This window comes from Sus scrofa, chromosome 15, assembly GCF_054392235.1.
Source record: "Sus scrofa isolate SSC_HxYL_T2T_F1_AM1 chromosome 15, Sscrofa_HxYL_maternal_Yorkshire_Landrace_v2.0, whole genome shotgun sequence".
NCBI classification, from domain to species: Eukaryota; Metazoa; Chordata; class Mammalia; order Artiodactyla; family Suidae; genus Sus; species Sus scrofa.
In genome coordinates, this window is record NC_139397.1 from 104463069 (window position 1) to 104483284 (window position 20216).

Here is a 20216-nt window from a genome sequence, read left to right on the forward strand (position 1 = left end):
CACTGAGGCCAAAGAAAAACAAGGCAGTCAAGGAGCAGGGATGAACAATTGAGCCAATGAGAAGTGATTACTTGATTATGGATTTGGAAGTGTGGGAAATTTGATAAGAGAGGTTTTATGGAACAGTGGAAGACAAATGCCTGACTATAGTAGGTTTAAGTAGGAATGTACAAAAGAAAGCAAGGTCAGTTTCTGCTCTTCAGGAGCATATGCTTCTTAGAACTAAATGGCATTGAGAATATACTAGCAGTAAATAGAGAGAAAGCACAAGTAGCTTTTAGAAGTTTTAGTGCAGTTTTATACTTCACTAGCCTTGGATAGAGTAAAAGAAGCCAGTTTTTTGAATTCTCATGTCTATTTGATATATAATTCCTGATATCTATAAGTCATTCTCCTCTGAGGGAGGCCTACCATTGTGTTTTTTTTGTTTTTTTTTTTTTTCTCGGAGCATATTTTCGGGAAAGGGGTCCACTGTCTTTCTCTAATTTCAAGGCATTTTCCTGTGTTCTTTGTACAAGGATCTAAGGTACTGAAACCAAATGGATGAACTTTTTTTATTAATTCTGTCCAGATTCTAACAATTTCTCACAATCCTTAAAGGTATAACTGAAACTAAGATTAACAATACATATTAATATGCAGAATAGTATCTTTTTTGTTTATCTAGCTCACTGATTCAAAATCATAAATTGTATGACCTTGACAAAATACATTGCACATTGCAGTGTTTTTCCTAAAAGAAAGAATGACTTGAACTCAATACCTCTAAGAAAGCTCAAACTGCTAACAGATGAAAAATTTGCTGAAATTTTGGGCATAAAGAGAAAAAAAAAACACATAATATTTGATGGATTACTTCTGAACTCTTGGCAGGTCATCTTCCTCTGAAGGAACTTCTTTATTTCTATTCATCAGTTTATTTCATACCCATTAGTTTTGGGTATCAAAGCACTATTTTTACACAGTTTTTGCTTTTTAATAAGATTCTCTTGCAAGGAATATTGACAGTTGACATGTAAAGGCATTTTCTCTAAAATTTCCGTTACATCATAGTTAGTGGAGGCAAGCCACATGGTGTGCCAGTAGTTAGAGTCAGAGAAAGACAAGGTTAATGTACAGTTCTTGGTTGACTGAAAAGCGGTATGGGCTGAAATGAGGATGAGAAATGATCAAAGAGGAAAGATGCCTTGAGAAATTTTTCTTCACTTCCTGTCCTCATTTTGTTTTATTCCTTTGCAAACAAACAAACCTGAAATTCTTGTCTCAAGTATTTGTGGGTGATCACAAGGGGATTTTAATTCTGCCTGGTTATATTTAATTCACTATTGCCTGTGTTTTAATCAATAACCATTGTTTCCTTGTTTCTTTATAAAGTAAAAAAGATCAACAGGAATTCCACAGACAAACCTATTGAGTTAAAACAACTAGCATATTATTTTTCATTTTGACTGAATAAGTATAATTTGAAAAATTTCTTTTCAGTAGAGCATTTTTAGGTTTATAATAAAACTAGAGATTTCCACTGCCCACACATGTGCATAGTCTTCCCTGTTATCAACATCACTCATCAGAATTGTACATTTTTTACCAAGGACTGATATGTCATAATCACCCAAAGTTCATAATTTACATTATGGTTTTACTATTGATATTGTGCATTCTATGGGTTTGAACAATGGTTTAATGACATATATATTCTTATAATATATAGAATACTTTCTCTGCCCTAAAATTACTCTGTCCTCTGCCCGTCCATCTCTCACCCCATTCCTAACAAGCATTGACATTTTTACTGTCTCAATAATTTTGCTTTTTCCAGAATGTCATATAGTTAGAATCACACATTATGAAGCCTCTCATATTGGCTTCGTTCACTTAGTAACATACATTTATGGTTCCTCCATGTTTTTTTCATGGCTTGATTGCTCACTTCTTTTCAGCATTAAGTAACATTCCATTATTTGGATGTATTTCAGTTCATTTATCCATTTACTCACTGAAAGACATCTTGGTTACTTCAAAGTTTTGGAAATTAGGATAAAGTGTCTACATACATGTGTAGGCATAATTTTGTGTAGATAAAGGTTTTCAACACCTTTGATTAAATAGTGAGGAGTGTGATTACTGGATCATATGGAAAGAGTATGTTTAGTTTTTTAAGAAACCACCAAAATGTCTTCCAAAGTGGCTGTACAATTTTCCATTCCCACTGGCAATGAATACCAGTTCCTGTTGCTCCACATCATCACCAGCATTTGGTGTTGTCAGTGTTCTCAGTTTTGGTTTTAGCCATTCTGTAGTTATGTAGTGATATTTTATTGTTTCAATTTCCATTTTTATGATGACACATGATGTAGAGCATCTTTTCATACCCTTATTTGCCTCTGTATGTACTCTTTGATCAAATTTCTGTTAAACTCTTTGGCTCATTTTTTGATTAATTAGTTGCATTCATATTGTTGAGTTTTAATTATTCTTTGTGTATTTTTATAACAGTACTTTATCAGATATGTCTTTTGCAAATGTTTTCTCCCAGCCTGTGATTTGCTTTGTAATTCTCTTGATATGGTCTTTTGCATAGCGAAAGTTTTTAATTAGGTCCAGCATAGAAATTATTTCTTTCACAGATCATATTTTTGATGTTACATCTAAAATGACATTACTATACCCAAGTCATCTAGGTTTTCTCTTATGTTACCTTCTAGGAATTTTATATTTTAAATTTAGATCTATTTTCCATCTTTTTATAAACAGTCTGTATCTAGATTCTTTTTTTCTTTTGGGCCATGCCTGTGGCATGTGGAAGTTCCCAGGCCAGAAACTGAATCCACATCACAGCAGTGGCACAATGCCAGATCCTTAACCTGCTGTGCCACAAGAAAACTCCTTGTCTTTTATGTGTGTGTGTGTGTGTGCATGTGGATATCCAGTTGTTCCAGCATCATTTGTTGAAAAGATTAACTTTGTTCTATCCTACCACCTTTGCTCTTTATCAAAGATCAGTTGATTATGTTTAGGAAGCTCTATTTCAGGGCTATTATGTTTTATTGATCTCTTTGTCTATTCTTTCACCAACACCAGATTGATGATAGCTGCTGCTTTATTAAATATAGTTTTTCTTACCTAGTTTAAAGTTCAGAAACACTTTTTAAAAAGTGCCCCAATAGGCAGTTGAGGATAAATGTTCATTTTTTATTTGTTTTCAAGTTACTATGAAAAGGACACCATCAACAATTATATCTTAAAATAATCCACTGTAATACCACATATTATTAAATAATAAATAAATATATTTGTCTGATGATAACATATGTTTGTTCCAGACATGTGAAAAACTTGATAATTGTATGACATGCATTAGCAATAGACTTACTACTTACATGCTCAATTGTTAGTGCTACTGTTTAAATGTTTAAGTTATTTAAAAGCATTTGTTAATTTATATCCTAAATTTTCAAACACTGAATTTGTATGCTTATAAGATTCATTTCTTTTGATATAGAAGTGTACCATAAAATTGTTTCTTGTCTGTAAACTGCTAAGATTATTTTAATCCTAGGACTATTCAAAGAGCATAACATGTATCAAATGTTAAATTTTCTAATGCACATTAATTATTTATAGGTTTATACTTTTCAAAACCTTTGCCCAATGTTTAGAGAAGTGATTTATAAGAACCCTGAGGGAAAAAATTGTATCAATGTAAATTACAAAAGTTAAGATATTCCTGAATATGTAATAACTTCATTACAGTTTTACTTTAAAACAAATAAATAAATAATAATGGATACAATATTTTAAGATTCCTTTGGACTTATAAGCCATTTTTTAAAAGGATTTAATTATTGATTGTATGAGCCTTTATAAACATTAATTTGAAATATCATTTAATGAGAATTTACCAATTATTTGATATGTTGAGACAATAATTTTTGTTGTTTATAAGATTTTTTAAATGTAGTTTTATTTTATTCCCTGGGTTAAGGTCTAACTGATGGTGAATTTTTCTAAAATCCTTCATATTTCCAAGAGGTTGAGTAATCTTTATTAAACAGCAGTAGTTTCAGAGTGGTTAAACACGGTCCAAAATATCTGTTCATAGAATTATTTCATTAGACAAAAAGTTTATTTTTAAAAACTCCCTTCCTTTCTTCTTTCCTCTCTCTTTCTCTTTTCCCCCTTTCTTCCTTTTCTCTCCACCATTTTTCCTTCCTTTATTAAGTTTTGCTTTATATTTGTTGTTCAGTATTAACAGATGGCAATTTTGATTATTGTGCTATTAACATGTTTCTGATGAATGTTTTGGGGTGAATTTAATTATCATGAAAAAAGGAATTTATTGAATTAATTTGGAAAATAATTGAATTTAAATATTTCAGATGTTGGGTTTATTATTTTATTCATTTCAGGGGAGAAACGTATTCAGTATTTAAAATGCTTACCAAAAAATAAAAAAATGTTTAGAGAAGACAAATGAAATACAGTTCTAGAGTGGAAATTTGGAAAGCTTTTCATTATAACGTTTTTGTGTAGATTATGGGGTAATGAATAACTTTTAGAGTTTGTATTATTTAATTTTTTTCCAGTGTTCTGGCCACCATTCATCCATGAGTCTTTATTTTTAAATTTTTTGTATTTCCCCAATACATTATTTTTTTTCCTACTGTACATCATGGTGAACCAGTTACACATACATGCATATATTCTTTTTTCTCACATTATCATGATCTATCATAAGTGACTAGACATAGTTCCCAGTGCTACACAGAGCAGGAACACATTGCTAATCCATTCCAAAGGCAAAAGTCTACATCTGTTGATCCTAAGCTCACAATTCAACCCACTCCCTCCCGCTTCCCTTGGCAACCACAAGTCTATTCACCAAGTCCATCATTTTCTTTTCTGTGGAAAGGTTCATTTGTACCATATATTAGATTCCAGATATAAGTGATATCATATGGTAATTGTCTTTCTCTTTCTTAATTACTGCACTCAGTATGAGAGTTTCTAGTTCCATCAATGTTGCTGAAAATGGCATTCTTTTTTATGGCTGAGTAGTATTTTATTGTGTATATGTACCACATCTTCCCAATCCAGTCCTCTGTGGATGGACATTTGGGTTGGTTTCCATGTCTTGGCTATTGTGAATAGAGCCGCAATGAACATGCAGGTGCATGTGTCTTTTTTAAGGAAAGTTTTGTCCGGATGTGTGCCCAAGAGTGCGAGTGCTGGGTCATGTGGTAGTTCTATGTATAGATTTCGAAGGTACGTCCATACTGTTCACCATAGTGGTTGTACCAGCCTACATTCCCACCAAGCAGGAGGGTTCCCTTTTCTCCACACCCCCTCCGTCATTTGTTATTTGTGGACTTATTAATGATGGCCATTCTGACTGGTGTGAGGTCGTATCTCATGGTAGTTTTGATTTGCATGTCTCTAATAATCAGGGATGTTGAGCATTTTTTCATGTGCTTATTGGCCATCTGTATATCTTCCTTGGAGAAATGTCTATTCAGGTCCTTTGCCCATTGTTCCATTGGGTTGTTGGCTTTTCTGCTGTTGAGTTGTATAAGTTGTTTGTATATTTTATAGATTAGGCCCTTGTCAGTTGCATCATTTGAAATTATTTCCTCCCATTCTGTAAGTTGTCTTTTTTGGTTTCTTTATGGTTTCCTTTGCTATGCAAAAGCTTGTCAGTTTGATGAGTTCCCATTGGTTTATTTTTGCTTCGATGTCTGTTGCTTTGGGAGACTGACCTGAGAAAATATAAGGTTGATGTCAAAAAATGTTTTGCCTATGTTCTCTTCCAGGTGTTTGATGGTGTCTTGTCTTATATTTAAGTCTTTCAGCCATTTTGAGCATATTTTTGTGCATGGCATGAGGATGTGTTCTAGTTTCATTGATTTGCATGCAGCTGTCCAGGTTTCCCAGCAGTATTTGCAGAAAAGACTCTCTTCTTCCCATTTTGTGTTCTTGCCTCCTTTGTCAAAGATTAATTGACCCTAGGTGTCAGGGTTTACTAGGGTTCTCTATTCTGTTCCATTGGTCTGTCTGTCTGTTTTGGGACCAGTACCACACTGTTGTGATGACTGTGGCTTTATAATGCTGCCTGAAGTCTGGGAGAGTTATGCTTCCTGCTTGGTTTTTATTTCTCAGAATTGTTTGGCAATTCTAGGTCTTTTGTGGTTCCATGTAAATTTTTGCATTGTTTGTTCTAGTTCTGTGAAAAATGTCATGGATAACTTGATAAGGATTGCATTGAATCTGTAGATTGCTTTGGGCAGTATAGCCATTTTTATATTATTAATTTTTCCAACCCAGGAGCATGGAATATCTTTCCTTTCTTTACATCTTCTTTAATTACCTTGATTAACGTTTTACCGTTCTGAGCATTTAAGTCCTTTACCTCCTTGGGTCAGGTGTATTCCCAGGTATTTGATTTTGTGGGGTGCAATTTTAAAAGGTATCGTATTCTTGTATTCCTTTTCTACTATTTCCTTGTTAGTATACAGAAATGTGACTGATTTCTGAATGTTGATCTTCTATCCTGCTACTTTGCTGAAGTTGTTGACCAGTTCAAGTATATTTTGGGTTGAGTCCTTAGGGTTTTCGATGTATAGTATCCTGTTGTCTGCATACAGGGACAGTTTTATCTCTCCTCTTCCTATATGGATGCCTTTTTTCCTTTTGTTTGTCTGATTGCTGTGGCTAGGACTTCCAGTACTATGTTGAATAACAGTGGTGAGAGTGGGCATCCTTGTCTTGTTCCAGATTTTAGTGGGAAGACTTTCGGCTTTTTTCCGTTGAGTATTAGATTTGCTGTGGGTTTGTCACAAATGGCCTTGATTATGTTAAGGTATGTTCCCTCTATACCCACTTTGGTAAGAGTTTTGATCATGAACTAATGTTGGACTTTGTCAAATGCTTTTTCTGCATCTATTGAGATCATCATGTGGTTTTTTGAACTTTCTTTTGTTCATGTGGTAGATGACGTTGATTGATTTGCAAATGTTGAACCATCCTTGTGCACCTGGGATGAATCCCACATGGTCATGATATATGATCTTTTTTAAATGTTGTTGGATTCAGATGGCTAAATTTTTGTTGAGAATTTTTGCATCTGTATTCATCAAAGATACTAGCCGATAGTTTTCTTTTTTGGTGGTATCTTTGTCTAGTTTTGGAATGAGGGTGATGGTGGCATCATAGAATGGCTTTGGGAGTGTTCCTTCTCCCTCAACCTTTTGAAAAAGGTTAAGGAGGATGGGTATAAGTTCCTCTTTGTATGTTTGGTAGAATTCGCCTGTGAAGCCATCCTGGGCTTTTATTTGTAAGGAGTGTTTTTATGATGTATTCACGTTCATTTCTAGTGATTGGTCTGTCCAGTTGATCGGTTTCTTCTTGATTCGGTTTTGGCAGGCTAAGTCTCTAGAAAGTTGTCCATTTCTTCTAGGTTGTCAAATTTGTTGGCATACAATTGTTCATAGTATTCTCTGATGGATTTTTGTATTTCCATAGTATGCGTTGTGACTTCTCCTTTTTCATTGCTGATTTTGTTTATTTGGGTTTTTTCCTCTCCTCTTCTTGGTGAGTCTAGCCAGGGGTTTGTCAATTTTGTTTACCATTTCAAAGAACCAGCTCTTGGTTTGATTGATTTTTTTCTATTGTTTTTTGAATCTCTATTTTATTGATTTCCTCTGATCTTTATGATTTCCTGCCTTCTGCTGACTTCAGGTTTTGTTTGTTCTTCTTTTTCAAATTCATTTAGGTGGTGGGTTAAGTTGTCAATTTGAGATTTTTCTTCTTTTTTAAGGAAGGCCTTATTGCTATGAATTTCCCTTTGATCGCTGTTCTTGAGGCATCCCATAGATTTTGAGTGGTTGTGTCTTCATGATCATTTGTCTCAAGGTATTTTCTAATTTCCTTCTTGATTTCCTCATTGACCCATTGGTTTTTCAGTAGCATATAGTTTACTCTCGATGTAGTAAGATTTTCCTCATTTCTTTTCCTGTAGTTGATTTCTAGTTTCATGCCATTGTGGTCAGAGACGATATTTGAAATAATTTCTATACTCTTAAATTTGTTGAGGTTAGCTTTGTGCCCCAGGATGTGTTCAATTCTTGAGAGTGTTCCATGTGCACTTGAGAAGAGGTGTATTCTGATTTTTTTTTTTTTTTTTTGGATGTAATGTCCTGAAAATGTCAATTAAGTCTAACTTTTCTGTTGTGCCATTTAGGATCTCTGTTTCCTTATTGATTTTCTGCCTAGAGGGTCTGTCCATGGATGCGAGTGGGGTGTTAATGTCTCCTGCTATGATTGTATTCCCATCAGTTTCTCCTTTTATGTCTGTTAGTATTTGTTGTAGGTATCTTGGTGCTTCTGTATTAGGGGCATATATATTGACGATTGTAATGTCGTCTTCTTGAATGGATCCTCTAACCATTAAATAGTGTCCTTCTTTGTCTTTCTTTATGGCCTTCATTTTAAAGTCTATTTTGCCTGATATGATATGAGTATTGCAACTCCTGCTTTCCTTTCTGTTCCATTGGCATGAAATAGCTTTTCCCATCCCCTCACTTTCAATCTGTATGTGTCCTTTACCCTAAGGTGAGTTTCTTGTAGACAGCAGATTGAAGGTTTTTACTTTTTATCCAATCTGCCACTCTGTGTCTTTTGATTGGAGCATTAAGTCCATTGCCATTTAAAGTGATTATTGATAGGCATGTATTTATTGCCATTTTAAACCTTGTTTTCCAATTGATTCTTTGTTTCTCTTTTCTTCTTTTTTTGGTTGGATGGTTTGCGTTTGCTTTATGCTTGAGTGCTTTTCTTTTCAGATTTTGTGAATGTAATGTTCAGTTTTGATTTGTGGTTGCCCTGTTTTTTAAGTATGTTAACCCCTTCCTATATTTGCTTGCTTTAGCCTGATAGTCAGATAGGCTCAAACACATCATTAAAATAAAAAGAGAATCTATGTTTTCTTACTTACCTTCCCCACATTGTACGATTTTGATGTCTTTTTAACATCTTCATGTTTAGCTTTGTATGCTGGCTTATTTAAGTGACTGCTTTCCAATTGTGATTTCCTCCATCTTAATTCTTCTTCTTTCTCTTCTTTTTAATTGAGTGAAACCCTTTCAGTATTTCTTTTAGAAGGGGGTTTAGTATTGCTATACTCTTTTAGCTTTTTTATTGGAGAAATTCTTTATTTCCCCTCCTTTTTTAAACAATATTATTGCTGGATAGAATATTCTAGGTTGCAAATTTTTTCTTTTGAGCACTTTAAATGGCCTGTAGTGTTTCTGTAGAGAAATCAACTGGTAGCTTTATGGGGGTTCCCTTATAATTAATGCTTTGCTTTTCTCTGCTGCCTTTGGAATCCCCTCTTTAACTGTCATCATTTGTATTATAATATGTCTTGGTGTGGGCCTGTTTGGGTTCAACTTGTTTGGGGCCCTTGGTGCTTCCTATATCTTGATATCAGTATCCTTTCGATTTGGAAAGATTTCAGCCATAATTTTTTCAAATATATTTTCCATCCTCTTTTATTTTTCTTCTCCTTCTGTAATTCCTATTGTGCATAGATTGGTCCGCATTATATTATCCCATAGGTCTCTTATATTGCTTTCATGTTTTTTCATTTGGTTTTCTGTCTGCTGTCCTGATTGGGTGATCTCCATTATTCTATCTTCCACATCACTAATTTGTTCCTCTGCATCATTCATTCTGCTCTTTATTGCCTTTAGCACATTTCATATCTCTGCAAATGAATTTTTTAGTTTTTCTTGGCTCCTATTCATATTTTCTAGTTTCTTTCCTAAGGAATCTGCATTATTGTTCATATCCTCTCTTAACTCCTGCAGTATTTTCACTATCTCTCTTTTGAACTCAGTGTCCATCAGACTGCAGAGGTCTGTTTCATTGTTGACTGCTTTAGGTGAATTCTCCTGTTGCTTTAACTGGGAATGGTTTGTGTGCTTCTTTATCTTGCTTGTGTTTTTCTTTTCCTGTGAGTTTGGGGAAGCCAAACTGTAGTCTTTTTTTATAAACCTAATTTATAAAGGATGATATTGGTCATTTTAATCTCTTAAAATCATTGGATAGTTTCTTTCACAGTTTGAATTATTAGCTATAATGTAGACTAAGGAATAAGAATTAGAGGGAATTTGTGTTAATCAAAATTTCGGAAGACTGACTTTAAAATATTTTACAGTACAAGTAAAGCCATCTTCTAAGATTTATCATTTAGAACTTTTGGACAAAAATATTTTATTCTTGACTTATTAGCCATTGAGAATAATAAGATAGTCATTCTGTTTAAATCTCTCTGTTTAATGGAAATCTTAATATTGAAAAAATAATCTGCATAGAGTTTCATTGAAACCAGTATAAACATTCCAAATATTTGAAGCTTGGACTGATTGTTTTTATCTGCATAGATTTATAATAGAGATAACATCAAAACTTTGTTTATAGGATATGTAATTTTATATCACTTAATTAAAATGAGGCCATTTCATTACATTTTGAGTAGCAAAAACAAAAATTATGAATCATTTACTGTTAAGTACTGTGACCTGGGATGTGATTTTTCTCTCATTTTATCCATCATTTTGAGCATGAGTAAATAGGGTGAAGCTTTTACAAAATAAGAACTCTATTATTTATAAAACATTTCCAGAAAATTATGAAATATCTGATATATTATCTCTATTTCATTAAGTTTTTAATGGAATTTTATCTTGTTATTTCAGCTGGAACATAGTTCTCTGTTTCTTCATTTTGTTTTACTATCTTTGTCTGCATGAAATTAGCCAAAGCAGTTACCTTGTGTAGGAGGGTCCATATGCGGCCATAAAGTCTGTGTGCTTTCTCAGCCAAGCTGAAGCTGAAGTAAGCTCAGGCCAGTGCTTTTCGCAGATTGTGCCTAGGTTGTCCCCAAGAAGTGTGTGTGTGTGGTGGGGGGGATGGGGGGGTGTTGGAGCCAGTGGGGCTAAAGCCAGATTTAGGCCCTTCGGGGACTTCTCCGGGCACATGTTGGCAGCTGGTTTTTGAAAAGTGGTGGGACTAAAGCCAGAGGGGCTGAAGCCAGAGAAACACTGATCAGGCCTTTTTCCAGGGTGCACTGGCTGCAGCTGCCTTGAAGCCAGAGGCAGGGGTGGGGTGGGGCTTCTCCTAGGGCCTCCAGAGCTGCCACCTTGGTGGTGTGGGGTGGAGTTGGAGCGGATCCTGGGAAGGGCTGAGGGTGTGCTGGGGCAATCTTGGCTAAAGCACCAGGTGCTTTTCAATCTGCTGTCTCTGTGCTGGGATTCACAGGAAGTAAATTTGTGCATGTGCCCTTTAAGAGCAGAGACTCAGTTTCCCGCAACCTCCTATTCACCTATTAAGGGAATTCACCCTCACAGTTTGTGCTAAACTGCAGTGCTGGAGTTCCCGTCGTGGCGCAGTGGTTAACGAATCCGACTAGGAACCATGAGGTTGCGGGTTCGGTCCCTGCCCTTGCTCAGTGGGTTAACGATCCGGCGTTGCCGTGAGCTGTGGTGTAGGTTGCAGACGCGGCTTGGATCCCGAGTTGCTGTGGCTCTGGCATAGGCCGGTGGCTACAGCTCCGATTCAACCCCTAGCCTGGGAACCTCCATATGCCGCGGGAGCGGCCCAAGAAATAGCAACAACAACAACAAAAAGACAAAAAAAAAAAAAAAAAAAAAAAAAAAAAAAAAAAAAAAAAAAAAAAAATAAACTGCAGTGCTGTGGTGCCCCTTGTGGGGTTTGAACCTCTCACTGCTTAGAGAGGACTCCTGGCTTGTGATATCTGCTTCCTCTTTCAGGTCTTCTCCTGGGGCTGTGGGTCCTTACCAGATGCCTCTCTTCCCCTCCTGCCTGTCTTGGTGTGTTATTTATTTTATACCCTTAGTTATAGTAGAGCCATTCTGCAAATCTTTAGGTCACTCTGATGGAGAGTTTTTCTCTAGGTTGTAGTTTTTGCATGTCTGTGGGAACATGTGGGCTCTGAGTTTTCCTACTACACCGTCTTGATCTTGCCTATCACCACACTAGTGATATTATTCTGACTAGTCAGCTAACCTAAAGGAGAACCATTAATAGATAATGACTAATTCAATTGCATGTACCAACATGCTCTTTTCTAAAGTCTTCCATTGTTTATCTTTCTTTAAACTATGAATGATCAAAATATTTCTGCAAACCTCTGAAATCAACTTTTAAATTATTTTCACAACTTTTTGTAATGTGGTTTTAGATTATTGTTTTTTTCTTCATTAATTTACCAGACCATTATATTTCTCAAAGGTTTCTTCCAGTTATAGAAGAAATGAGTGATAGAACAAATGAGTCCTGGAGATATATTGTGTGGTGACTATAATTTTAAAAAACTTAATAATCTGGTTTAAGAAATGGAGATCACTATTTTTTTTTTCTTCTCTTGCTTTTTTTTTTTTTAATTATTTTTTGGCAGCTCCATGGCATATAGGGTTTCCAGGCCAGGGATGGAATCCAAGCCTGAGCTGCAGCCTTCTCTCTCTTATCAAGGACCTCTTACCTAATTTTTAAAATAAAAGAATTCATATAAATACATATTGGATTAAGCTAATTTCCTATTCACACAGAATCTCTTCTACCCTGGTAATGATTTCCCCGTTTCCTTTTGTAAAGTCTTAATGTGGATAAAATAGTATTTCATTTGAATATTAAAAATAACTTCAAACTAAACAAAAACATGATTAAAATTGGAGCTAAGCAAGCTTTCCAGATGCTCTCTTTGACACTTAGCAATAATGATGAGCTGAAAATACTACTAAATCATTTGCAAAGACTTGTTAAGTTTGAACATCCCAGTGAGATATTCATATTGAATACTGAATCACTAACAAAAGCAGCATGATTACTGAAAAAAAAAAAAAAGTATGCAGCTAGGTGTTCATTAAAACAGAAAGATACAAATAGCAAGATATACTCAAGGGAATTTTGCTGACTGTTTTCCTACCCAATACTAGTCAAAAAGCAGTTTTAATTCTGTGGCTAATCTTTCCCAGAAGGTTCTCAGGTCATTTAATTAAAATTTCCTTCCTAGGAGAAAGAAATGTGCTTGAAGTTCTTAACTCTCACACATAAACACCATGGAACTTGACTTGTACCTTCATTTTCTTCTGTGTCCAATTTTAAATTGTTCAGTAATCTCATTATGAAAAAGCAGGTAAATCTTAAATTTCATCTTCAGTTCAACTCCTTAGTAAACATCCTCTTCACAAAGTATATTTCTAGTTACTATACAACTTAATCTATGTGGACATTAAATCCCCCCTCTTTTTAGAATCTGTAATTCTCTATTCTTTAGGAATATAAAGAGGGTAGATTATAAATATGCATTGAGCTAATATAAAAATGCATTGAGTTAGTACTACTATGAGCACAAATGATTAGAATACTGAAGAACTATGGTTGCTTAACAACAGGACATTGTGCAATGCCATTTGCAATATCTTACTAATTTTCATAAGTTTTGTGTAGAATTTGGGTGTTTGAGGTAATAAAAATGACTGAATTGTCAAAACAAACCCACATGAAATAGATGTCTTACCTAGTATACATCACTAATAATAATTTCAGGAACACAAATACTCATATACAATAGATGAGACCAGGAGAGGTCAGGTGCTCCATACACAGCTTCCCAAGGTCCTCTATTTCCATGTCAGGATGCATCCATGTCCCAAATTTATGTATGAGGCCTAAGTAATATGTGCTTATGAAGTCACATGAATCAAGTCATTCAGGTCATGAAAAAGCTTCATGTTGTACTCAGATAGTAACAGGGCTTACCAGACGTTTTCCAGAGAGTTGTGCCTCTTAGATCAATAGATTACTGCTCTGTTCCCCTTAGCCAATACTAGATAATCAGATATATCCCACTGAAAGCATTCAGTAAATAAAAACTCTACTGCTAATAAATACTATGAGCTTGTTTGCCAAAAGGTCTGTCATTAGCATGAGTATAGGAAGATTGGACTGGGTCACAATTCCTTAATTCTGAAAACCTACCTCTTAGCCATTTTTTACCACATAGACAAAACATGATCCATCAATGGCAGTTTTAATTTTTTCTTTAAAAAATGTGATTTTGGTTTTTTGCTTACTAGTCTAGCTACTTAATATAGTACAAGGTAAAAGAAAAGCGATCCTTATAAAATACAGCAGAAACATCTAAATTCACTACTGCAACTGATGTTTGCTGTGAGTTTACATTTGGTATGCTTTATCAGACTAAGGAAGTTTTCCTTAATTCCTTTTTTGCTAAGTTTTATTAGCAATAGCTTGTAAATTTTATCCACACTTCATATTGCTGAAATGATTATTATTTATCTCAACTAGTTTCTAAATGTGTTGAGTTTTATTAATGTATTGCTTAATGTTAATTCTAATTTGAAATCCTATAATAACTAAAATTGTTTATGTTGTATTATTTTTAATATATGCTAGTACACATTTTTTAGAATATTTTCAGCTATGTTTATGCCTATGATTAGTTTGTAATTTTCCTCCCTTAAACTAATCTAGGCAGGCTTTAGGTTATAATTGGGAAATGTTCCCTCTTTTTCTGTACTCTGGAATAATTGTGCAAGATTGGAATTATTTGTTCCTTTGATAATTGGACTTTAAATATACATTTTATTAACTTATTTGTTTTATTTGTTGTGGTTTTTAATATTTCGTGTACCAATGAGCTTCTTTCATTTCATTTACCAATATATATCTAAGTTTCCTGCATACTTTTTAGTGACTTGCTGGCTATTTATTGCAAAATAATATTCTATTGTATGCATATAACACAGGTTTTTATCCATTCAGCTAGATAAGGTCATTTTTGTTGCTTCTAGTTTTGGGCAATTATGAATAAAGCTCTTACAAATGTTTGAATGCAGATTTTTAAGTGGGCCTATACCGCAACTGAATTTGTTAAATACTTACAAGGATGATTGCTAAAGTATAATGTAAGACTATGTTTAACTCTCTTAGAAACTGCAAACTGTACTCCAAAGTGGCAGTACAATTTTGCATTCCCATCAGCAATGAATAAGAGTTCCAATTCCTTTAGCTAAATATCAAGGAAAGCAATTGCTGGACCGTATGATAAAGTGTGTTTAGTTTTAAAATAAACCACCAAACTGCCTCCAAAGTGGCCATCCTGGGAGTTCCCACTGTGGCATACTGGGTTAAGAATGTGACTGCAGCAGCAGAGGTCACAACTGTGACTCCAGTTCATTCCCTTCCGTATGCCGCTGATATGGCCATTAAAAAAAAATGAGGAAAAAGAGTGACTATATTATTGTAAATTCCACCAGCAGTGAAGAACAGGTATTGTTGGTCTATATCCTCACCAATATTTGGTATTGTCAGTTTTTAATATTTTAGCATTTCTAAGTGGTGTGTAGAATTGTCTTACAGTTGTTTATTTTGCAAATACCTAATGAAAAATTATGTTGAGCCTAGTTTCATATGCTTCTATGTCATCTGTTTTAATCTTTTTTGGTGAGATGTGTTCTCAGATCTTTTGGCCATTTTTTAATTCAATTGTTTTCTTAATGTAGAAGATTAAGAATTCATTGACTATCATAAACCTCTTAAATATTGTATTATTTAATTTAATTTAAAAATCTATATTTAAACTAAAAAATACTTAACCCTATGCTATGCTATGGTTAATGAGCATTAGTAATTTACAGATAATAAAGAAGGGCAGAAAGCATTAGGAAGTCACCAAATTTTGCTTTGGGAATGCTTTTACAAAGAAATTGAATATGCGTTAATTATATCCTCACAATTTGCAAAATATGCAAAAAGAATATGAAACTACACTAATAGTGGATAACGCAGTGATGAATAGTGAAGAACTTCTGTGTTTTTACTCTCTTCCAGTCAAATAGTTCTTTGGTTTAAAGATTTTAAAGGCATAAAAGTGTATCTGTTATTTCTAAAATTTCTTTTTTGTAGGTTAGATAAAAATAAAAATAGAATTCCTATTTGTGTTTCTTGCTAAATCCAAGCAAGGAGTTTGTGAATGGATTATTTATTTTCAAAAATATGGTGTTTCTCATAAGTATCCTAACACAGATGGACAGGTTCTGGGGGATTGAAATGTGTGTGTGTGTGTGTGTGTGTGTGTGTGTGTGTGTGTGTGTGTGTGTGTTTAAAGAAGGGAATATTTTTTGGAACACTTTAGGTGAAGCTATGTTCTATGATTAAAAAGTAAAAAGAAATATATTTGTATGTTAAAACTTCTTTTACTTTAGTTCATTCTAAACCACATTGAGAAAAATAACTTCAAAGGTGAATATATTTAAAACATAAATATTCTCTGATACTTATTACTTCTCATTTAATATTTCAATATTTTTGCATTTAGAGTGAATATGAAGAAATCATATAGTACATTGTTGATGAGAGTTAAGTGAAAGTATTGCCTAATGGGGGTTCAATGCATGCGTTGAGATTGTGATATTTTTACAGTACAGTTAAATTAGATTTTTCTTCAATAAAAGAAACCTAGATACATTGTCATAAGCTAAATTCAGTTATTTTTACTTATACTTGCTATTTGACCTGTGTCTTAAAGCAGCAAAAATCTCAGTATGCTTGGATCATTTAAGAAATTTGGGGGAAGAATTGAGAAAAAGATACTTAAAAATAGAATGTGGGAAGAATTTTTACACAAGAGAAAAATGTCAAATGGGATGAGTGAAATATGAGTTCACTTTGATCAGATATCAGTTCTGATTCCTTGTGAATCTCTCATTTCTTTTCATTGCTGCTAATTAATCCTCCTAACTTTCCCCATATCTGCAATCTGTTTTGTTTATTCATATAAGGTGGAAAATATTACTTCCCTCCTCTTTAGAGGAAAAAAAAAAACATGTTTCACATCATTAGATGTATTTAGGTCCAGTGCACACTTTGAGAGTTATGTGTAGGAATGCTGTAAATCAATGGCTTATTTTAATTCCTGGATTAAAAAGTATGTGAAGTGGGGTGAGGAGGCTAGCTGGTCTAAGCCATTCAGGGTATACTTCAAGTGTAGGGTCTGGGGTAAATCTCATCAAAACCTCAGATCTTTCATACAATTTTGCAGGGAAAGAGTTGATGCCAGATAGTTATTCAGAAATATTCACCCCAACATCAACTATTTTCCCCTCTCTGTTTTTAATAATCCAATTACTTGCCGTATCCTCAAATCATGGATTTGAGTCTTCAAAAATAAGAGGCCAAATGAAAATAAATGTTTAACATGGGGGGAATAAATAAATGTTTACAGGGGTAAAATTCATGAAGGATAAAAAGCATGGAACCAAAAAAGGGTGGGAAAGCCTTCCAGACTGTGATACAGGTCTGGCACCTGTGAAAGAGAGGGGAACAAAAGGAAAAACGATCGGGTTAGAAGAATCCGGCAGATAGTCTGTTGTTCTTCAGATCTGTCAGCTCTTCCATGCAGGAGATTATGGTATCTTTGCTCTTACACTTTGCCTTTAACTATTTGTTAATGTCTCTCAGTTTGTCTTTATCCCTCTGTAGAATTTCAATATAACTTAGTTACAACTAGCAATGATGGTATCCTTGTAGGGATTATTCACTCTGTATCTTCAAAGACTTGAAGGATTGTAGTACCAAGGGCATTCCACTTAATTGGAAAGGAAACCTTTAGTAATTAAGCTCCTCTCACCTTGTGCTGTAAAGTATCTGTACTTCCCACACTAATTACCCACCAAGCAGCTATTGAACCAGTTAGAATACTGCATCTTACCATCTGTTTTCTAAGACCACTCTTGGCATAATTTGTGCATGTTTGGGTTTTCTGTGAAATTCCCTGTAAGACTGAATTGGACCATTGAGATATCTTTTGGAACAAATGACTAAAAGCAGAGGGAACCAAAGAAGGTAGGAAGAACCTCTAGGTCACAATGAAAATCTGAAACGTTTCAGTATACGGGAAAGGAAGAATAATTGGGTGAGTAGAGTTTAAGACTGGGGCAGAACATAATGAAAGCTTTGGCCAGGCTTATGTAGGAACTTTAAGTCAAATTTAGCTTTTGCAGAAATCCCCAGTCTTGCAGAAATGGGTCTGTGTTAGTACTGATGCCATGCTCAGTCCCAGACTTAAACAAGCTGATAGGAAGCAGAATCTTGGCATGAACATGGTGATCATCATTCATGACAAGCTGCTGGGCCTATGGATCAATTATGCTCTCCTCAGCAGGAAAAATGAATGGTGAATTTTCATGGCTATCACCCTGGGTGCTAATTCCTAAGGGTAGCAGTAGGTTGTTGTGCTATGAAAGCCTTTTGAGATTTATTAAACTATTAATGAATATTTTTGCACTAAATAATATTATTATAAACTCTAGAAAATTGTTCATACCCATGAATAATCATGGAAATAAAAGGTTTTCTTTCCCTTATTATTATTTTCTTTTTTATACTTTACTATAGACCTTTGTCTTGGAACTTATGTTATAATGGCATATTTTCAAATTAGAAATGATGTTTGAGGTAATTTATCCATGTGTATGTGCGTGCACAGTATTGTGTGACACTTTATCTTATTTTTCCATTTGTATACCTATATTGATTTATTAAGTATCTCCAAATTATATACACAGTTGGCTACCTTTTTCCCCAAAATGTACTTGAAGACAGTACTAGCATATGTCTCATACAAATTTGGTCAACTGGTCTCTGAAAGTGTGTTGTTCCATTTTGTTGTTCTAAGATTTGGCTGATTGTTTTACTTAGGGACTTCTTCATGACAGTTTAAATGAAAAATGCCTGTTTCGTCAGAGGTTTAGGGTTAAGTTGTACTTCTGAGTGTTTTTGTTCTTGTTTTTATCTTAAAGAAACCGTGGCATTTGTAAATGACCTGGTTTCCTTCGTCATTAGTAATGCTTTAAGTTAAAACCAATTTTATCCTGGAGTTCCCGTCGTGGCTCATTGGTTAACAGATCCGACTAGGAACCATGAGGTTGCGGGTTCGATCCCTGGCCTCACCCAGTGGGTTAAGGATCTGGCACTGCTGTGAGCTGTGGTATAGGTCGCAGATGCCACTCAGATCCTGTATTGCTGTGGCTCTGGCATAGGCTGGCGTCTATAGCTCCAATTAGACCCCTAGCCTGGGAACCTCCGTATGGAGCAGGTACAGCCCTGGAAAAACAAACAAACAAACAAACAAAAACCCAAAAACAAACAATTTTGTCTTAAGCTTATAGCGTAAACTACAATTCAATACAATTTTTTGTTATTGTTTTTCACTGTCATTTGTTGTAAAATTGCCATTTACTCTAACTAGGAATCTCAGCTAAGGAGTACGTAATTGCAGAGTCCAAAATTATTATACCATTATATCAGATAAAAAAGATGTCATAGTTGCCTCCCATTCAGTGAGCAGTATTCTTAGAAAATAAGTCAGAGGCCTTTCATTAGGATTTTTTTTTCAGGTTTATTGAAGTATTATTGACAAGCAAAAATTATGTACATTGGGGTTCTGCAACATGATTCTTAAAGGTATATAACATGATGATTAAATATAGGCATACATTGTAAAATGATCAACAAGTCAAGGTAATTATCACATCCATCATCTTACATAGTTATTTTTTGTGGTGAAAACATTTAACACCTACTCTGCTAGCAAACTTCGTAATACAGATAGTATTACGGTATTACTAACTATAGTCACAGTGCTGTACATTAGATCTTCAGAATATACCTAACCTACATAACTAAATGTGTCTACCCTTTGACCAACATCTCCCCATTTTCCCCACCCTGGGAACCAACATTTTACTCTTTGCTTTTATGAGCTAAACTTTTTTAGATTTCACATAAAAGTAAGATCATACATATTTTGTCTTTCTGTGTTTGACTTACTTCACCTAGCATAACATCCTCCAGGTTTATCCATACAGTTGCAAATGGCACTATCATCAGGAAAATGCAATTCAAAATGATAATGAGATTATCATCTTACACCTGAGAGGATAGCTAATATCAAAAAGACAATAGATGACAACTGTTGGCAAGTGTGTCGAATAATGGAACCCATCTACACTATTAGTGGAAAGGTAAATTGGTACAGCCATTATGGAAAAGAATTAGGAGATCTCTCAAAAATTAAAAATAGAACTACCATATGACCCAGCATTTCCCCTCCT

General features: G+C 34.5%; 1 protein-coding gene and 1 long non-coding RNA gene across 3 annotated transcripts in view; both read left to right on the forward strand.

Moving 5' to 3' along the window:
• The window catches only part of ZNF804A (zinc finger protein 804A), a 306700-nt gene that overhangs the window by 264191 nt on the left and 22293 nt on the right, over positions 1–20216 (forward strand). The gene's annotated exons all lie outside the window — the stretch shown is intronic.
• On the forward strand, positions 7033–16026 carry LOC146396034 (uncharacterized). Its single transcript, XR_014829341.1, has 2 exons — positions 7033–11421; positions 11747–16026. It is a non-coding gene; the product is annotated as an uncharacterized LOC146396034 (long non-coding RNA).